General features: G+C 44.6%; 1 pseudogene; it reads left to right on the top strand.

Annotated features, from left to right (window-relative positions):
- The first annotated feature begins 15,534 nt into the window (after positions 1–15,534).
- LOC132413919 (TOM1-like protein 1 pseudogene) lies at positions 15,535–16,962 on the top strand (annotated as a pseudogene).
- Positions 16,963–17,596: the final 634 nt, after the last annotated feature.

The raw sequence follows: 17,596 nt of genomic DNA, 5'->3' as shown, positions 1-17,596 counted from the left end.
AAAAAGTTCAGCTGCGAGGCAGTCACAACAAAGACTTCAGCCAACCCTCCAGGGAGCTCTGGAGCTGGGATGATCCTTCAGAATTGCCCCACATGTAGGAGAGGTGGCTGGGGCTTTATTCTCCCAAACTGACAAGTCACTGGCTGTGGGCTGACCTTGGAAGGAGGCATGACTTTGGGCAAGGCTGGGCTCTTCTGCAGGAGAAAATCCATGCCTGGGAGGCTCAGCTGGGAGCTGAGATATGTAAATTTCACCTCCATCAAGTGGAAATCAGGTGCCTTTGGAACTGTACAAAGGGTTACCCTAGATCAAACAGCAACTAGTGGCAGGAGAATTCGAATCCTCATGAGGACAAAGGGCAAGAGCCAGAGTGAAAAGAAACGGCACTGCAGCAGACTGGACTATATCAGTGACAGACACAATGATTTTGTTTCAGCACAACACCCTAATCAGTCGTATCATGGGAATAAATTGTTCGCGAGGACTTTGCTTTACGCTAGTTAAAAACTGTAAGGCTAAAGCTTTGTACGGAGTTTGGGCTCCAGCAGAGTCCTCTCCCTCTAACAGAGGTGCGTGCCGAGCTCACGGTCCAATCCGGAAGCAAGGCTGAAAACCACAGTAGGCTATGCCAGGTACTGCTTCTCTCTGGAAGTGTGGTCCCCACCCCTCTGCCAGCACCAGCCTGTCCCCATCCCGGTGCCTTCACCCTGTCCCCCTTCTGCTCCGTTCTCCTCGCTCCTCCTGTGTCAGCCCCACCACCCACTCACTTCCTTGCTGCTCACTGGCTCCCACGCTCTGGGCAGGACCTGTCCTCTGACACACTGGACATGATTTTGGCTTGGCTTTGGCTAAGGTCTCCGAGGCGGCGCCTCCTCCTCTGGTGTCCTGGAATACCCTGCTTCGCTTCCTACACCCCTGCTGGGTCCGCCACTCATGCCCCCGGCCACACCCAGGTCTTGTCATCACCAAGGGGCTCCTCAAAGACACCCCACACTCCCTCCTCCCACTCGCTGGCCGCAAGCCCTGATTTTCCATTCTCTCCCTCCCTTCTTCCCCGGGGCCTGTTCCCTCAGCCTGTGGCCCGGGTCCCTCCCTAGACCACAGCTCATCACTTCAGCCATGGTCTCACCTCAGCCTCCACACCCCTCTTTCTTCCACCCACCCACCTGCCTCCTCCCCTCTCCCGGGCCTGCTGGGGGCTGCGGGAGGAAAGCCCGCCAGATCTCACGGCAGAGTCAGAGCCCCCATGGTTGGCTGCTCTCTCAAAGCCCCTCAACAGACCTCTTCCTCCTGAGACGCTCCCCCTCACTCCTGCAAGAACCTATCCAATCCCTGCTGCCCGCCACACCTCCACCTCCCAGGCGACCTCGCCTGCTGCTTCAGAGAAAATGTGGAGGCCCTCAAAGGAGACACCTCAGCCTCCTGCCAGGCTCCCTCAAGCTCACCCACACCTCGGCCATCCTCGCCTCTTCCCTCTGGTCTTGGAGGAAGATAGGACCCTCCCTGTGTGAGATTCCACCTTCCATCTGGACTCCAATCCTCTCTCCTCCACGCCTTTAGTCTCCTGCTAATGATTTCCTGTCTCACCAAATCACTTCCTTTCTGCTGGCCCTGTCTTTTCTGATGTACAAACATATTCAACAAGACCCTCTATGGCTTTAAAACAAATGATCAATGGACCCTAAACTTCCAAGAAGTGCCGCCAGGTCTCTGTCTTGTTGGCATTCACATTCCCAAAGAGAATAAGTGACACTTCGAGCGTCCACTTTGACGTCCTCCAACTACAATTCAAGTCTCAGAAACACAACTCCTGCTGCCACCACTTCCCAGCGATGTCTAAATCCTGGCCCATTTTCATCTCCACGTTACTGGTGTCGCTTCAGTTCTTGGTTCCGCTGACTGTTCTCCCTTGAGACTCTTTCTCAGGCTGCTCTCTCTCAGGTTCCTCCATGAGTGACTGACCCTCAGCGTTGTCAAGGGTCAGCTCCACCTTCTTCCCTCCTCTTCCTGCTCATGCTCATTCTCCCAGGGCTTAATCCTTTCCAAGCAGGCCCATGACTCCCAAAGTGTCATCCAGCGAGCCCTCTCCTGGGAGCTCCAGCCCAGACACCCAGCTGCTTCCTAGACTCGCGGCCTGAGCATCCCAGATGGGGGGCGGTTCCTCAAACCAGCACAGCTTTAACCCACAGATCTGCTCCAGGCAGGTCCCCTGGTTCAGTATGTGCAACACCCTCTACCAACGGCTCATAACCAGAAACCTCAGGAGTATATTTGATTCCTCCCTCTTTCTCCTTCTGTATCCCATCTGGACAGAAAACTAATACACCAGATAGCTGGCCACCACGTGAGGGCAAACAAGATGACACTTTGAGCTTCTTAAGCAATATTTTTATCCTATGACTTGCATCTGAACATTCATTGTAGTGTTCACTCATTCCTTCCCTCACTTGTTCATCCAGCCATAAACCAGAGCTGAATGTCTTCCACGGCTGGTACTGTGCTCAGCATGGGCTGGTGCTTTCACGGTCCTCCCTGCCAGGGGCAGAGAGACCTGGAAACGAGATAACTGCCTGTGTGGACAAGCTCAAGGGTGCTCAATGGATGCAGACAAGGGAGACGCACCATGGATAATGCGCTTACAGACTCGGGGAGTAAGGGTGCTTCTCAAAGCAGAGTGGAAACTCTCCCAGCTAAGATGTCTTGTTCAACACTGAGGTCCAAGAGTCTAGAAAGTGTCTGGCATGTATGTGGTAGATGCTCCTTAAATATCTGATGAGCCAGTGAGTAAAAAAAAAGCGTGTGTGTGTATGCACATTATAATCCATAGAATTAAGAAACCAGGAGTTCATACTGACATAAAGAAATAATTGGATAAAAAAATAAATAGGGGGAAAGGACAGCTCTTCCTTATGGTAGAATTGCAACTACTAAAGGTAGATGGAATGATGGAAATAGGAAATCATCATTCAACGGAACCCCAAAGTAACAACTGTTCCAGGCAGGAATCAGCAATGAATGCTAAAATTTATGGATGACATTTGATGAGATACAGGATATTTACGTATTCTCCATGTATCTCCCCACAAGGCACTTTAATTACAAATGACAAAATAATAACTTTACAGTTAAGAAACCCAGCAGACATCATTTTATCCAAGTGATCGAAGTTAGTACTACCAATGATGGGACATATTACCACTATGTATCTCCTGAGGATATGATGCCCTCAAAAGGTACATCTCTTCTGTGGCATTACTTTTAATTTTAAAATTTTGAACAGCTTTATTGAGGTATAATTCACACATGCAAGTGAATTATTGGCTATTATGAATAATGCATCTCTGCATATTCACATACTTATTTTTATGTGGACATGTTCTAATTAATATTGAAGAGATTATGGATATAGATATAGATAACACACACATACCCCTAGGAGTGGAATCGCTGGGTCATATGGTTATTTATAACTTTATGTTTAATATTTTTCTAAAGCAGATGCACCATTTCACATTCCATCAGCAATGAATGAGGGTTGTGATTTCTCCATACCCTTGTCAACACTTGTTACTGTCTTTTATATTTTATTTTAGCCATCCTAATGGGTGTGAAGTGACACTGACTAATGATGTTAAGCACCTTTTTATGAGTTTATTAGACATTTGTATATTTTCTTTAGAGAAAGGTCTATTAAAATCCTCTCTCGGGACTTCCCTGCTGGCGTGGTGGTTAAGAATCCACTTGCCAATGCAGGGGACACGGGTTTGAGCCCTGTTCTGGGAAGATCCCACATGCCATGGAGCAACTAAGTCCTCAAGCCACAACTACTGAGACCATGTGCCACAACTACTGAAACCCACGTGCCTAGAGCCCGTGCTACACAACAAGAGAAGCCACTGCAATGAGAAGCCTGCACACCGCAACAGAGTAGCCCCCGCTCATCACAACTAGAGAAAGCCCGCACACAGCAAAGAAGCCCCAAAATAAATAAATAAATGAATAAATTTATTTAAAAAAATCTTCTGTCAATTATTTAATTGGCTTACTTGTCTTTTTATTTTTGAGTTGTAAGGGTTATTTTTATTTTCTGAACACAAGTTCCTTGTCAGATATACAATTTATAAATACTGTCTCCCATTCTGTGGGCTTTTTATTCTCTTGATTGTATCATTTGCAGCACAAAAATTTTGAGTATTGCTAAGTTATTTATTTATTATTGTCACTTGTGCTTTTGATGTCCTATCTAAGAAACCATTGCCTAATTCAACGTCATGAAGATTTACTTCTGTATTTTCTTTTAAATGTTTTATAGTTTCAGTTGCTTTTACATTTAGGTCCATGATTTTCTTAACTGTACAAGGTAGGGGTCCAACTTCATTCTTTTCCCCATTTGAACTGTCTCAGCACCTTTGTTGAAAATTAATTGACTATAAGTATATGGGTTTATATCTGAACGATTATATTCCATTGATCTTGATTACTCAGTCTTGATTACTTTATCTTTGTAGTGAGTTTTAAAGTTGGGAAGCATGAGTCCTAAAATGTTTTTCTTATTTTTCAAGGTTTTTTTGACTGTTCTGGGTAGCTTGAATTTTCATATGAATTTTAGGATTAGCTTGTCACTTTCAGCAAAGTAGCTAGCAGGTCCTAGAAGATAATATTGGAAAAAAACTACATAACCCTGAATATTTTAATGACTTTCTAGATACAACACCAAAGGCATGATCCATGAAATAAATAACTGATAAAGCTAGACCTCATTAAAATTAAACATTTCTGGGCTTCCCTGGTGGCACAGTGGTTGAGAATCTGCCTGCTAATGCAGGGGACACGGGTTCGAGCCCTGGTCTGGGAGGATCCCACATGCCGCGGAGCAACTAGGCCCGTGAACCACAACTACTGAGCCTGTGCATCTGGAGCCTGTGCTCCGCAACAAGAGAGGCCGCGATAGTGAGAGGCCCGCACACCGTGATGAAGAGTGGTCCCCGTTCGCTACAACTAGAGAAAGCCCTCGTACAGAAACGAAGACCCAACACAGCCAAAATAAATAAATAAATAAATAAATTCCTACCCGCAACATCTAAAAAAAAAAATTAAAAAAAAAATTAAACACTTCTGATTTGCTAAAAACAAATGTCAAGAGAATGAGAAGACAAGCACAGACTGGGAGAAAATATTTGCAAAAGACACATCTAATAAAGGACTTTTATCTAAAATATCTGAAGAACTCTTAAAACTCAACAATAAAAGAGCAAATAACCCAATTGAAAAATGAGCCATAGACCTAAACAGACACCTCACCAAAGAAGGTATACAGATGGCAAAAAAGCATAGGAAAGGATGCTTCACTTCCTATTGTCATCAGGAAAATGCAAATTAAAACAATGAGATACTACTATGCATCTGTTAGAATGACCATAATCCAGAACACTGACAACACCAAATGCTGGCAAGGAGGTGGAGCAACAGGAACTCTCATTCATTGCTGGTGTGAATGCAAAATGGTACAGCCACTTTGGAGGACAGTCAGTTTCTTACAAAACTATACACACTCTTACCATATGATCCAGCAACTGTACTCCTTGATATGTACCCACAGGAGTTGAAAACCTGTATCTACACAAAAACCTGCATAAGGATGTTTATAGCAACGTTATTAAGCACGGCCAAAACCTGGAAGAACCAAAGTATCCTTCAGCAGATGAATGAATAAATAAGCTGTCATATATTCAAACAATGCAATATTATTCAGTGTTAAAAAGAAATGAGCTGTCAAGCAATAAAAAGAGTCAGAGGGACCTTAAATGTGTATTACTAAGTGAAAGAAGCCAATCTGAAAAGGCTTCATACTATATGACATTATGGAAAAGGCAAAACTATGCAGACAGTAAAAAGATCAGTGATTGCCAGGGGTTGGAGGAGTAGGGGTGGGAAGGCATGAATAGGTAGAGCACAGAGGATTTTTAGGGCAGTGGAAATACTCTGTATGATATTATAATGGTGGATACATGTCATTATATATTTGTCCGAACCCACAGAATGTACAACACCAAGCCTGCATTATAATGTAAACTGCAGACTGAGTGATTATGATGCGTCAATGTAGGGTCATCAGTTATAACAAAGGTACTGCTCTGGTGAGGAATGTTGACAATGTAAGAGGCTATATATGGTGGGTGGGAAGGGCAGAGAATATATAGAAAATTTCTGTACCTTCACCTCGATTTTGCTGTGAATCTAAAGCTTCTCTAAAAAATAAAGTCTTAAAAAAAAAATAAACCATGAGGGATTCAGTAGATATTGCATTGAAACTGTACATCAGTTTAGAGAATGTTACCATCTTAATGATGTCAAGCCTTCTAATCCATAAACATGTCCTTCCATTTATTTAAATATTCTTTAATTTTTTCAACGTTTTGCAGTTTTCAGTGTATATGTATTGTACCATCTCATTAAATGTATACCTAAGTACGCTATCGTAAGTGAAATTGTTTTCTTAACTTCCATTTTCAGATTGTCCACCGCTGGTGTATAGAAATGCAGCTGGTTTTTGTATATTATTTTTATGATGAAAGAGTGTTGGATTTTGTCAAATGTTTTGTTTATGTCTGTCAAAATGATTATGTGTTTTCTGTTCTTTATTCTATGGTTTATTACATAAATTGATTTTTATATGTTGAGCCAACCTTGCATTCTTAGAATAAATCCCACTTAGTCACGGTGTATAATTAAATATGTTTCTGGATTTGGTTTACTAATACTTTGTTAGGATTTTTGCACCTTTATTCATAAGTAATATTAGTCTGTGTTTTTTTTTTTTTCAACTTGTGATATCTTTGGCTGGTTTTGGTACTGGAGTAATTCTGTGGCAGTCTTGCCAAAAATGCATAACTAACTTAATGATGAAATAACATCAGACATACCTAAATTGAGAATGACTACATAAAACAATTTGCCAGTACTCTTCAAAAGTGCGAAGGCCATGAAAGATCAAGGAAGCCAGAAAAATGTGGTCCACAGTAAACTGACATAACAACTAAATGCAACGTATAATGGTAGATTGGAAACTGTAACCCAGAAATGACATCAGTGGGACAATTATTGAAATCTGAAGTAGGCCTGTAGATTAGATAATAACATGGAATTGACAGTAAATTGACATAACAACTAAATGCAACGTACAATAGTAGATTGGAAACTAACCCAAAAATGACATCAGTGGGATAATCACTGAAATCTGAAGTAGGTATGTAGATTAGATAATAACATGGAATCAGTGTTATTTTTCTGATTTTGATAATTGCAGAGTTTATGGAAGATGTTAACATTTGGGGACTTCTTTGTACCATTTTCCCAACTTTTTTATGTGTGAAATTATTACAAAACGAAGAGTCAAAAATTATCAAAAAAAGTTTTTAAGCATATGTGTCTGTGGTGTCCTTGGTTCAATGAGAGAAAGAATGTATTTGAGAAGCAGGGAAGCATGAAAATCAAGGTCTGGGGTTTACTATTTCTGGCAACTACATGTGGCTGAGTGTTTCTGGAATACAACGTGTGGGGAAGGGGATGGGACCAATAGCAGTGTGGACATCCTGAAGGCTGTGGGGGGTTGTGGGAGGACTGGGCACTGGGAGACGAGAGGAGACTGGGGAGAGAAAGTGATACAAATGGAAAGAGTTACAAAGATTTGCTGTGAACTTGCAAAGAGAAATTTTGCCCAGGGATGTTATAGTCTCCTTAGTTTTTTTGTAGATTTTAAAAAAATCTAATATTGGAAAGGAAAATTAAAAGGCCAAGTTTTGTATCTAGAACAATAGCAATGCTCAGCCCCCAATTCAACCTCAGAGAATTGAAGCGTCTACTCTAGGGGAAAGAGTTAAAATGAAATGTGTATATATGTCAATAAATAGATAACTAATGAGAACCTACTGTTTAGCACAGGGAACTCTACTCAATGATCTGTGGTGACCTAAATGGGAAGGAGATCTAAAAAGAGTGGATATATGTATACGTATAACTGATTCACTTTGTTGTACAGCAGAAACTAACATAACATTGCAAAGAAGCTATACTCCAATAAAAATTAATATAAAATTTAAAAGTGAAAATATAAAATAAGACAAAAAGACCAAAAAAAATGAAATGTGGGCTTTAAATGCATTACCACAGGGAGGGCTAAGATGGGGAATTTCTTCACCATGCTAATGAGATTGAACTAAAGGGTCTGAAGATCCAGTTTTTAGGAGCTGAAAGTCCTTTTATTGAGGATGGAGGAGCCTCACGCTGGCCTCCAGGAGAGACTTGAGGAAATTTCTGTCAAAGAAGAACTGAGGTAAACTAAGTCTGGGCTGCGGCAACTTCAAGGAAACCAATTTGACTAGAGAACTAAGAAGCCAAAGGGAATCAGAGCCTGTAACGGGATGGACTGGGCAGGGAGAAAGAGAAGGAGCAAGGGGGTGTCTCCCACACAGCCAGGTCCCTGGAGTTTCAGAGACCCTGGAGAAAAGGTTGAAACAAGCTTACATGCATTTAGCAGTATTTTAAAATATCTACGTCCAATAATTTTTTTTCCACCAGTAACATTTCAACCATATCTATTGGGTTGAACCATATGAAATTGACAAGTCAGCTGCAGCGAGTTGTCAGGGCGATTGGATGTTAATATAAGACTAGAAATGGTCCAGGTAGGACACAGAGGGATGCAGGCAAGAGACAGTGAGAGCCTGAACTGAGGCTGAATCTGCTTGGTGGGTGGAATCCCCAGAACCTGGCTCTTGATTGGCTGTTGAAAGCTGGGTAAATGGGAGCCAAAGGAAGAGGAGGTTCCAGAGCGAAAGACCAGTGTTACCAAATACTTCTGCCAGGAGACATGGAGACTGAAAGATGTCCAACAGATCTGTCAGTGGAGCTCTTGGAGACTGTTTTATTAGTTTCCTGTAGCTGCTGTAACAAATTGCTGCGAACTTGGTGCCTTAAAACAATACACATTTATTTTCTTAAAGTTCTGGAGGCCAGAGGTCTGAAATGAGTCTCACTGGGGTCAAGTCAGGGTATCAGAGGGCTGCGTCCTCTGGAGGCTCTAAGGGGAAAATCTCTGGGGCTGGGGGTGGGGAGCTGCTTCCTCCAGTTTCTAGAGGCTGCTGATGTTCCTTGGCTGGTGGTGAAATTGATCACTCTCATCTCGGCTTCCACCTTCACATTGCTTTTCCTTCTTCTGTGTCAAATTTTCCTCTGCCTTGCTCTTACCAGGACACATGCGATGACATCCAGGGTCCACCTAGATAATCCAGGATAAGCTCCCCATCCCAAGATCCTTAACTTAGTCACATCTGCAAAGTCCCTTTTGCCATGTGAGGTCACACCCACGGGTTCCAGGGATTAGGATGTGGATATCTTTGGGGGCTAACACTCAGCCTACTGCAGAGACCTTGGCAAGAATATTTCCCCGCAGGAGCTGGGGGTGTGGCAGCAGAATGCAGAGGGCTGACATGTGGCTGGGGCCCAGTCTGGATGGCTCATCTGAGACCTTGAGGGAGATGCCACACCCTGAGGATGGACTAAGGATCAGGAGTCTGCATGGGAGAGGGAGAATCAGCGGTCACAACAGGCAGAAGGGAGTAGGAAAGAGTGTGTGGTGAAGCTCAGCGTGCAAGGAGATTCCAGAAGGAAGAGTCAACGTCATCAGGCACCACAGAGAGGACAAGCGATGGACTGAAAAGAACCCACTGCCTTTGGTGGTCAGTGGTCGTGCATAAACTGCCAGGGCAGGGGAACAGCAGGGTGTAGCTCAGGGAAGTTCACTTACAGAGGCCCGTGTGGGAACACGAGGTGAGGACGTGGAGACAGGGACAGAGATTATTTCTGAGGAACTTGGCTAACATGAACATAGGAGCACAAAGCACAGTCAGGAGAAGGATGAAGGGCCCCAGGCTGTTAGGGATGGAGACAAGCCCAAAGCCTGTGAGCAGGCAGCCCAGCCTTCAGCCTTCCAAGCAGCCAAAGATACTGATGGACAAGTTATGGTCCTGAAAACTTCTACCCTTACTGCTAAGACATTCTACTATCTTCCATGTTTAGATTCAAAAGGTCTGTAACCAGAGCATAAAATGACCATGAAAATTCTGAGGATTTTCAGGTCTTTGTGTGGTACCCTCTGCACAGCCCCGGATAATTAGGAAATGGAGCACTTGCAAGCGTGGCTCCCAAAGACGGGATGCGGTTTCACCTCAAAAGGATGAAAACTCCCTTTTCTCCGGGCAAAGAAGTTAGTAAGTCAGGGAAGAGCTCTTTCGAGAATAAAAGCTCTCAGTGTGCCCCTATATGGGCAAAACACCTTTCTTTCTCCTTCCAAACGCCCTTCCCTTCTTTGAATTGGGGAGGGCATGGTAGATGTTTGAAAGATAATAGGATATTCAACTTCTCTCGTTAATCAGGAGAAATCACAATAATCTGATCTCGCCTTTCTGGGCTTAGTTTTCATTGTGCCTTTTAAAAACTGAAACAATTCTCGTTTTTTTAGTTTTACATTCCTTTCTCTTTCTTCTTCCCTGGGTTTGTTTATCTCTCCTGTTCTGGGAGAGCTTTTTCTTGGGTTGTGATGGTTTGCGTTGTACTTTCACCTCCTTCTGCTCCTTTGTTCTCTGCTCTCTTTATTCCAGCCCCTCCCACCCCACCCCCACTCACTTTCCTCTCTTACCGCTTTGATAGCGAGGAGCTGCTCCCTAAATACCTGAGACAGTCTTCTGAGCAAGAGTCCACGGCACTTCTGGGGAGACCCCTGGAGTCCCTGCCTTCATTGGGAAGGAAGCCCCAGGCCAGGCTTGCACCCAGCACGGACAGGGCGACAACCTCATCAGCCAGAGGCAGCAGAATGCCAGACACACATTTGGGTCTGTCTTTGGGAAAGAAAATGATACTTCTGCAGGCAGGTGGTACTATTTTGGGGAACATTTTTATGTGCAATTTAGAGTGCACATTCTACGCACAGCTCAGACAGAAATAATCAGTTTAATGTGTGTCTGCACCATCATATGGTCAAGCTTTAGGTGAGAGCAGATTTACACACCAAAATCAAAAGGAAATAGCAGGAGCCGTCTTCTGCTACATTCCTTGACGATAAATGGTCACGCGATGGAGAGCTGCCAACCCAACTCTCCGCTCCTTTTATTCCTTCCCAGAAAGTGCTTGAGTTTGAAAGAAAATTAGTTTCCAAGGTGCTTGAGTGCATCTGTTAAATACAGATTTTTATTAACAGCGGGCACATGTAAACAAAGTCTACATAAACAGAAAGACGCCTGGCAGCAAAGGAGAAGTATGCTCAGGGTCAGGGAGTTTTTCTTAAAATGAAGTGTAAGGAAGTTTACAGGAATTATTGAGCCAACGTTTCAGTTCAAGAAGACATCCTGCTTCTCTGATGTGTGCTACAGAAGATGGTCAAACCGAAGAGCTTAATGTCCACGGCATTGGGCATTTGTCATTGTGTGTTTTCATTAAAGAAAACGGGGTTTTTCTCTGATGGGCTAGGATGTCAGAGGAGCCACAGTAAAAAAACAAAAAAACATACTAAGGTTCACAGCATATTTTTCAGAAAGTTCAACTTTCAAATGGAAGAACTGCACTGAGGATTATTTTTTAAGTAAAAACTCCACTGAAAGCGTCCACGTGTGAACACCTCAAGAAGCAGAAGGGTTTTAAGTCAAGCCACGATGCAGATCTACACCCAGGGTAATATTCAAAATATGTATGTGTCACCCTTTGGATCCCCGAAGCAATGAATCAGTGCAGACTCTGCAAAAAAAGCAGCTGTATTGAGTCTGCGAGTCACCTCGGCCACAGCCTTCAGGAGAGAAGAAACTTTGAGATTAAAGGGCAACATTTTCCCTCTGAAATGGAATAATTGTGATATGGGATTTGCTTTTTTTTTTCCTTCAAGTTTTGAAGAAAAACAATGTTCTTCCTGCTGTGATGAATTTATTCTGAGGTTTGAAAGGAAACCCGTGTCCCAAGAGAAGGACGGCCCTGAGTCAGGAGGGTGAAGGCTGGCCTTTCAGCACATGTGTTCCCGTTTATCCAGGGGCGGCACTCGGGTGTGAAGGGGGAAATACCCAGGGTGAAAAGATTCAAGGGGATCAAATTATTTTTCCATTTGTCTCAGAAAGAAAGAAAGAGAGGAAATAAAAGGGGGAAGGAAAATCATTTCATTATGTGGTGATCCAGTATAACCTGGGGTAGCAGGCAAGTGGCAACTTTATTTTTCAGAGAAGCTCCCTCTCGGGTGTCCCGAGCCTCCCAGGGTGTGGGCTGGGACTGTGGAATTCAATCGCAGCAGGAGCACGAGAACAGGAGTTGCACGGATATCTGTCTACACTTGTCATCTCTCATGTGATCTCTGGGCTACAAGCCTTCCTCGCCCCACCTGGGTGGATGGGTTCGAGGGGAAACCAGAAAGAGAAAACTGTTCAATTGAACATTTACTACATGCTAGGCGTTTTACGCGCATGGTCTCCCTCACCATAAGTCTGCAAAACAGAGATTATTGTCCCAATTTTAGAGGTAAGCAAAAAGTTTCAAATATTTTTGTAGGCCTTGCTCAAAGTGCCACAGCTGGTGGTGGAGCGGGCCTGTCTGCTACCAGACTCAAGCTCTTTTTGGTTTGCTGCACTGCCTTCCTGCCAGGTGGCCCTCATACGTGAGGTGGAGGCTGAAAGGACCATTTAGCATCACAGGATAAAGGCCACAATGATTTCCCTCCACAGCTCACACCCTATTAAATAAGGGAAAGCAATAGACTGAGTGAATGTACTCAAAGGGCAGGAGTAAAAACAATACATTAGGACTCATTTGAGGAATAGGAAGTTTGCCTTCCAGTTACTGTGGGGTAAGGCAGAACAGGACCAGTCCTAGGGGCTCCCTAATTCACTGGATAAAAGACAGGAGGACAGTGATTCAGCGCCTGCTGGTGATTAGCTCAGGGAGGCCCCACTGGTTGGCTTGGCTGCACTCTAACACTTAACACTGGCTGATGATCAGTTGCTTTGCCAACATTTGAACACACCTGTGGAGTGAAAAGCCCCAGGCCCTGAAGCTTTTCAACCTGCCTGTCTGGCCTCGTCCCCTTTTCATGGGTGCAGTACCCTCATACAAGGAACTCAGCCCCATGCCCTCCAAAACCCCTTCCTCAGGCCTCCCGCCGAGCCAGGGGTGCTCTTGAGAGTCCTGTCAGCCCCATGACATTCCAGAATTCCTCAGGTGGGTCACAGACTGGGCTTCACCTTGACCTTGAGCACAGGCTCCCCATGGCTGTGGGAAGAGGGGGTGACAGAGCTCTCTTGAAGCCTAGGCCTCGGCAGTGTCTCGAAACATGGGTTTCCCACTTGCCTTTGAAGTTTAAATGTGGACCTGTTTTCTCCTGATAATAATAAGCAGGGCCAGGAGGGAGAAAGACAGAAGAGGGAGAGGAGGGAGGGCACTCAGCAGTCGTGTTAAAACAGAAAACCATCCAAACGCTGCTCGGAAGGGATGCTGACGTGGCTCCGTGGTTGCCAGTGGGAGTAACAGGGGCCTGGAGGCCTGGTCATGGGAGCAGACGTGCCCTGCAGGGCAGCTCCAGCCCCTGCCCGCTCTGGTCACCAAGGAGTGGACGGGGTGGATCTTGAAAAGAAATCAAGAGAGTCCCAAAATGTAACCACCGAGGGACAGAGGAAATGAGACCCTCGGTGCGGGCGCCCAGGGCCTCTGGAGGAAGGAGACCTCTGCCAACCAGCCCGCTGTGGTCAGGAGGTGTCCCAGACCTGCAACAAATGGCCACAAGCTATGGCCTTGTTTGGTCTAGAACCTTCTCCTCAAAATAGCAGAAATAAATGTTTGGAAAGAAAGGTGAAATGAATGACAGCTCGTGACCTGGCTTCGCATGTGTCACAGCCAGCTGGCCCAGTAGCACCAGGGGCCCCCGCGGTCGGGTCAGGGGTGATCCCTGCGGTCTAGCCAGAGAAACAGACACAACAGCCCACCTCTGTTCAGAAACAGAGTCTCCCCAAAGGATAGCAGTGCGTGCCTGAGGCACCCCGGGCCCAGGGAGGTGGAGCTGCTCCCAGCCACAGGAAGAGCAGGGGCTCCAGAATCCAGGACCCCAGCATCAGGGTGAAAGCCTTTCCTGAGAGCCCAAGGCTTCCTGGAGACTAGAGCTGGAAGGGGCTCCGGAGTCCAACTCTCTCTGTTCATTCATTAAAAACATGGCAGCTCAGAGGAAGAGGCCACCCTGAACTCAAGACCTCCTGAATATTAGCCAGCAGTTCCCCATTCATGAAGATGGAAACAGAATCCCTGCCCTGGGAAACTGATGTACCAATTAAATGGGACAACATATGTAGCCACTTGAATAGTCCATCACCTTGCAATCCTTATTTGTCATTATGCAGATAAAAGCCAACTAGGAAGACCCATAAAGGTCACAGCCTTGCCCAGAGTCAGTCAGTGGAAGGCCTGCCAAGGTCAGAGGTAGGCAGCTCCCAAGACGGCCCCTATGATCCCCCTGTCTGGGATTCACACCCTGAGTAATCCCCTCACACACTGTTATCCATAGATACAAAGAAGTGACTTTATATCACTTCCAAGATGAGGTTACAAGACTCTGTGGCTCAGAACAGAATGAGGGTTGCCAGGGGCTGGGGGTGGGGGAAAAGGGAGGTGTTTATCAAAGGGTACAAAGTTTCAGTCTGGCGAGATGAACGAATTCTGGAGAGCTATGTACAGCACGGCGACTACAGTTGACAATACTATATTGTACACTAGAAATTTGCTACGAGGGTAGATCTTAAGTGTTCTCGCCACACACGTACAAAAGGTGACTATGTGAGGTGGTGTCCATTAACTTGATTGTGGTGATCATTTCACAGTGTATACGTGTATCAAAACATCAGGTTGTATACCTTAGATATGTACAATTTTAATTCGTCAATTATACCACGCAAAAGCTAAAAACCCAAAACACTGTGGCTGCCATCTTAGGCTCTGTCTTGGGCAGCCAGACCCTTGTAGACCAAATATGCCAAATTTTCAATCCCCACACACGATTCCAGGAGCTGAGAACAGAAACACTTTGAACTGGGACTGTATTTGTTTCCTGGGGCTGCCATAACAAAGTAGCCCGCACTGCATGGCGTAAACAATGAAAATGTATTGTCTCACAGTTCTGGAGGCCAGGAGTCTGAGATCAAAGCAACAATAGCAGGGTTGGTTCCTTCTGAGAGCTGTGAGGGAGAATCTGTGCCTGCCTCTCTCCCAGCTTCTGGTGCTCGGCCTGCAATTGTTGCCATTCCTTGGCTTAAAGAAACATCGCCCGGATCTCTGCCTGCATCTTCACATGGCGTTCTACCTGTGTGTGTCTATGTCCGAACTTCCCTTTTTTATAAGAACACCAGTCATGTTGGACTAGGACCAACCCCAATGACCTCATCTTAACTTGATTACCTCTGTAAAGACCCTATTTCCGGTTGGGAACAGTGGCGGAGGCCCGGGCTGGCTCCCTGCGCTACCATGGCGCTCGGGAAGAGTCACCAGGACCCGTTTGCAACCTCCGTGGGCCAGCACATAGAAAATGCTACAGTTGCTGGACTTCAGACTGAACACTGGGGCCAGTTTATGCACATCTGTGACATAATTAACACTGTTCACGATGGGCCAAAAGATGCAATAAAAGCTTTGAAGAAAAGGATTTCCAAAAACTACAATCATAAAGAAATCCAACTTACCTTGTCACTTATTGACATATGCATACAGAACTGTGGTCCAAGTTTCCAGTCTCTGATTGTGAAGAAGGAATTTGTTAAAGATAGTCTAGTTAAGCTGCTGAATCCCAGATATACCTTGCCAAGAGACATTCAGAATAGAATTCTGAATTTCATTAAGATGTGGTTGCAGGGTTTCCCAGGAGGTATGGATGTAAGTGAAGTGAAAGAAGTGTAAGGAAGATGTATTTCCTTAAGAAAGATGTTCAGTTTCCTCCATCAGATGCTGAAACAGCCAGACAAGAGACTGCTCAGATCTCACCGAATCCACCACCATCTGTTCCTACTGCACCAGCTCTTTCTTCTGTAGTTCCCAAGAACTCCAGTATTACACTGGTTCCAGAACAGACTGGAAAACTGCACAGTGAATTGGATATGGTGTAAATGAATGTGAGAGTGATGTCTGCCATACTGATGGAGAATATTGCTGGGTCTAAAAACCGTGAAGACAAAGAGCTTCTGCAGAAACTTTATAAGACGGGTCGGGAGATGCAAGAGAGGATCATGGACCTGCTCGTGGTGGTGGAGAATGAAGATGTCACTGTTGAGCTAATTCAAGTGAATAAGGATTTTAGTAACACCACCCTTGGATATGAGAGGTTTACTTGAAACCAACAAAGGATTTTGGAGCAAAATAAGAACCAGGGGGAAGATGCCAATACTAGCAGTGAAACTTCTGCCCCATCCTCTGATCTCCTTGACCTAAGTCCCAGCCCTCCAACGCATAGGGAAACTCTGGGAGAATACAACACCCTGAATGCTCAGCTTTCAGACTTAAATTTCAGCTCTCCAAGTCCTGTTGTAACAAACAACTTGAAACCCAGTCTTCATCCACAGGTGGATTTGCTAGCCTCGGAAAATACAGAAACACCCGTTTGCCCAAAGGACCAGCCAAAACTTTGCCTCAGGTCATACATATGAGAGTTCTCTGGAATATTCAAATTCAGTATTACCACAGCCGGCTAGTCTACAGACCATTCCAGCGACACCAACAAAGCAGAGACCACCATCCTTGCCCAGCAATCAACCAGCGATGACAAAGAATGATTTCCAGCCATCCAGTTACTACGAGGTAATGGAGTTTGATCCATTAGCTCCTGCTGTCACCACAGAAGCTATTTATGAAGACACCGATGTATATCACTACAAAGGAGCTCAAAGTCACAGTGACTACTGAGGTGGAAGTAGATGACCAGCTCACTAGTGGCATTATGGGTGCCAATTCTCTAAAAGGTAGACCCTGTCGAGCTTTGAGACCCAGAAGTTAAGACATTCCAAAACATCAAAACCACGGTGGAACATTTTTCCTCTGTAGTAATGAAGTTCAAACAGAAGAGTAACTGTTCCAGAGTAACGTTTATGGTTCCTGACAGCAGCTGAAGCTTTATCTCAAAAGAACTTGGTTGTAACATATATTCACTTAAAACTTCAGCAGAAGAAAAATTCATGGTATTGAGGCCAACCAGGTTAAGTGTAGCACCTTATGTTTCACAGGCCTTCCTACATTTAGAAATCATCACAAGAGCTGGGATAAGAGTAGATGAAGACTATTTCATTACAAAATGATTGTTAATAGATGAAAGCATGAATGTGAAAAACTATTATTCAGGAAGAATACTGAGTGTCTTCATTTAACTAAAGTTGAAAGTAGAAGTCAATTTGCACTTCTTTATAAATAATACTCTTGTTTAGAATTATGAATTGTAAAAGCCTTGATGATTGTAGTTTAATTATATTTCAGGTACCCTCATCTTGACCTCCATTGAGGTCAATGGATTTTACATTGGTTGCCTTTAAATATAATTCTTTAT

This window comes from Delphinus delphis, chromosome 18 (assembly GCF_949987515.2).
Source record: "Delphinus delphis chromosome 18, mDelDel1.2, whole genome shotgun sequence".
In the NCBI taxonomy this organism is placed as follows: domain Eukaryota; kingdom Metazoa; phylum Chordata; class Mammalia; order Artiodactyla; family Delphinidae; genus Delphinus; species Delphinus delphis.
Note: the sequence above shows the minus strand (reverse complement) of the source record. Positions and strands in the feature narration are given on the sequence as shown.